The sequence below is a fragment of the Orycteropus afer genome, unplaced genomic scaffold, assembly GCF_000298275.1.
Source record: "Orycteropus afer afer isolate SDZICR_OR568_19922 unplaced genomic scaffold, OryAfe1.0 scaffold00076, whole genome shotgun sequence".
NCBI classification, from domain to species: Eukaryota; Metazoa; Chordata; class Mammalia; order Tubulidentata; family Orycteropodidae; genus Orycteropus; species Orycteropus afer.
In genome coordinates, this window is record NW_006921663.1 from 8,444,674 (window position 1) to 8,449,316 (window position 4,643).

A 4,643-nucleotide genomic window follows, 5' to 3' on the forward strand; every position below is an offset into this window, starting at 1 on the left:
TTTCTTATCTGTTTATATATTTTTGTTTTACTATATTATGTTGGAAATATATCACTGAAATTATAATTAAACACTTTAGTATTTGTACCATGTTTTTAATCGTGTGGATGTTCTAGCAGGAAAGGCTAACAACTTTGACTGTCTGACATTGAATTGCTTTACTAGGGGATGAGGGCAATCTATTTAGTGGAGGTGACTTTCACAGTGCTCTACCACCCATGTTGAAATGTCTGCAAGGTAATAATAAATTAGAATAACCAACATAATAATAGCTTGTATAGTGCATATGATTTATTCATACAATAAAGATTTACTTAGCACCTTTTCTGTACATTGGATTTTGCTGGACAGTAAAAAGGAAGAACTGAATAATATTCATATCCTTATACTCCATATGTATTACAGCATGTAGCATTCACTAAATACTTAAGCAAATAAAGAAATTAATTTAAATAAATGAAAACAACAAACACAACACACAAACACATTGCTGTCGAGTCAGACCCAACTCACGCCTACCTGTCTTTGGGTTTCTGAGGCAGTATCACTACCAAAGCAGATTGTCCAACCTTCCTTCCGAGGAGGAGCTGTGGGCTTGTACCACCAGCCTTCTAATTAACAGTCAAATGCCTTAGGCACTACCCATCAGAGTTCCTAAGTAAACAAGATATTAATAAAATGCACCTCAACTTCTCTTAATATTTTGAGCACATAAACTAAAGAGAGAATGTCATATAGACAAATAATTACAATACAAGGAGATACATTGTGTTAAGTGGATGTGCAAACTCTAGTAGGAATGCAGAGTAAATAACTGTAGTAGTTTAGAATTCAGCAATGAATTCTTTAATACTAAATCCATCTGTAGGTAATAGATATTTTTCTTCATAAATAAATTAGGAATGTAATACAAGAAGTAGGTTTCAATGAACAAATAGATCAATTTTGAGCTTTTAAGTATGAATTGATTATGAAAAACATAGTTATGACTGAGTGTAGAGCTCAAGAGAAGTATATATATTGATGATATTGCTTATGTAAATATAAAGAGTTAAAATAACCTAACAGTATAAAATACTTTATTTCTGTTTTGTTTTTCAGGCATATTGTAAACATCACAATATCAAATAAACAAAAAAACTAGAGATGATTTTTTTATCTATGTGACATAAATTGCTTTTAATGGAGAATATATGAGAGCACTGAAAGTGAATTTTGCAAAAAAGAAAAAGAAAATAAGTTATGCACTCTCAGTCATTTTGAAAGTACAAATTTCTCTTTGCTGTTGTTAGGTTCCATTAAGGTGATTCCAACTCATAGTGACCCTATGTACAACAGAACAAAACACTGTCCAGTTGTGTGCTGTACTCACAATCCTTACACTTGAGCCCATCACTACAGCCACTGTGTCAATCTATCTCCTCCTGGAAGGTCTTTCCCTTTTTCACTGACCCTCCACTTTACGAAGCATTATATTCTTCTCCAGGGAATGGTCCTTTCTGACATATGACCAAAGTAGGTGAGGCGATCTGGCCATTCTCGCTTCCAAGGAACATTGCAGCTACACTTTGTCCAGGAGATATTTCTTCACTCTTCTGGAAGTGCATGGTATTTTCTGTATTCTTCAAATACACCATATTTCAAAAGTATCAACTCTTCTTCTATCTTACTTATTTATTGTCCAGCTTTCACATGCATATGAAGCTATTGAAAATAACATGCTTGGGTTAATCACCTTACTCTTCAAAGTTATATCTTTGCTTCATAATACTTTAAAGAAATCTTTTGAAGCAGATTTTCCCAGTGCAATACGATGTCTAATTTCTTCACTTCTGCTTCTGTAGGTGTTGACTGTAAATCCAAGTAAAATGAAATACCTGACAATTTTCAACTTTTCTCCATTTATCATGATTTTGCCTAAGGATCAAATTGTGAGATTTGTTTTCTTTATGTTGAGGTGTAATCCATCCTGAAGACTTTTTTTTATATTCATCAGTAAGTGCTTCAAGTCATCTTTATTTTCAGTAAGCAAGGTCGTGTCTTCTGTGTATTGCAGGTTGTTAACAATGCCATATTTTTCTCCCTATAGTCTAGCTTCTAGGAGTATTTGCTCTGTACAGATTGAATAAGTATGGTGAAAAGATACAACCCTGACACACAACCTTCTTTATTTTAAACCGTCCAGTATCCCCTTGTTCTGTTTGAATGCCAGTCTCTTGATCTATGCACAGGTTTCTCATGAGCCCAATTAAGTGCTCTGGAATTCCCATTCTTTGCAATGTTATCATAATCTATTATGATACACACAATAAAATGCCTTTGAATAGTCAATAAAACAAAGGTAAACATATTTCTGGTATTCTTTGCTTTGAAGCAAGATCCATCTGACATCAGCAATGATATCCCTCATTCTATGTCCTCTTCTGAATCCAGCTTCAGCTTCTGGATGTTGCCTGTGAATATACTACTGCAACTATTTTTTAATTTCCTTCAGCAAAATTTTACTTGAATGAGATATTAATAATGTTTTCTGATAATTTCCACATTCTGTTGAATCATCTTTCTTAGAAATGGACACAAATATGAATCTCTTTCACTTTGTTGGCCAGGTAGCTGTCTTCCAAATTTCTTGGCATAAGCGAGTAGGTATCTCCAGCACTGTATCCATTTCTTGTAATATCTCGATGGTTATTCCATCAATTCCTGGAGCCTTGTTTTTGCAAATTCCTTCAGTGCAGCTTTAATTTCTTCTTTCAATATCATTGATTCTTGATCATATGATCATACTATCGTCTGGAAATAGTTGCACATTGATCTACTCTTTTTGTTACTGTGACTCTGGTTAATATTTCTATCTTCTTTTGACGCTTTCTTCATCATTCAATACTTTGCCCATAGAATCTTCCAATATTGCAACTAAGGCTTGAATTTTTTCTTCAGTTCTTTCAGCTTGAGAAATGCCTACCATGTTCTTCCCTTTTGGTTTTCTGATGCCAAGTCTTTGTACATTTCATTATAATAATTTATTTTTGTCTTCTTAAGCTGTCCTTTGAAATCTATTGTAAGCTCCTTTATCCCATAATTTCTTCCATTCACTTTAGCTACTCTTCATTCAAAAGCAGGTTTCAGAGTCTCTTCTAACATCCTTTGGACTTTTCTTCTATCCCTGTCTTTTTAATGACCTTTCCCTTTCTTCATGTATGATATTTTTGATGTCATCCAACAACTTATCCAGTTTATGTTTGTTGGTGTTTACTGCATCAAACCTGTTCTTCATATAATCTCTAAATTCAGATGGTATGTAATCAAAGTCATATCTTGGCTCTAATGGACTTATTTTAATTTTCTTCAACTTCCACTTGAACTTGCATATGAGAACTTGATGGTCTGTTGCACATTTAGCTCCTGGCCTACTTTTGACTGATAATACTGAGCTTCTCCATCACCTCTTTTGACAGATGTAGTCAATCTGATTCCTATGTATTCCATATGGTGAGGTCCCAGTGTATATTTGCCATTTATTTAGTTGAGAAAAGATATTTACAATGAATAAGTTGTTGGTCTTGTAAAATTCTATCATATGATCTCTGCTGTCATTTCTATCACCACCGCCATATTTTCCAACTACTAAAGATTCTTCTTTGATTCCATCTTTTGCATTCCAATCACCAGTAATAATGAATACATATTGATTACATGTTTAGTCAGTTTCAGACTGCAGAAATTGGTAAAAATCTTCAATTTCCTCATCTTTTGTTTTAGCAGTTGGTGTGTAAATTTGAATACTAACAGTCTTAACTGGTCTTCCTTGTAGGTATATGGATATTATCTTATCACTGACAACATTGTACTTCAGGATAGATCTCGAAAAATTATTTGTGACTATGAATGCAGTACGCTTCTTCAATCTGTCGTTCCTGGCACAGTACATCAGATGGTGTTCTGATTGAAAATAGTCAACAGCAGTCCATTTCAGCTCACTAATGCCTTGAGTATCAATCTTTATGTGTTCCAATTCATTTTTGACAACTTCCAGTTTTCCTAGATTCATATTTCATACATTACGTGATCCAGTTATTAATGGATGTTTGGAGTTTTTTCTTATCAATTTGAGTTGGGCTCCATCAGCAAATGGAGATCCCAAATTTTATTATATCCATGTCTTTAAGGTTAACTCTACTTTAAGGGGGCATCTCATCCCCAGTCTTATTTTGAATGCCTTCCAACCTGAGGGTCTCAACTTCCAGCAATATATGGGACAATGTTTCAATGCTATTCATAAAGTTTTCCAGTATTATATCAAACAATGCTCACTGCTATTCATAAAGTTTTTGTTTGTCAGTTTGTTGTACTGTGGTAGTTTGTGTGTTGCTGTGAGACTGGGGACTATATCACTGATATTTCAAATACCAGCAGAGTCACCCATGCTGGGCAGATTTCAGAGGAACTTCCGGACTAAGACAGACTGGGAAGAAGGAATGGGTCATCTAATTCTTTTTTTTTTAATTGTGATTTGGGTGAAGATTGACAGAGCAAATTCACTTTCCATACAGCAGTTCACATACAGTTTGTCTCATGACATTGACCACAGTTTACCACAATGCAACAGCTCCCCTCCCACTTCCTCCCCATAATTACCTCTT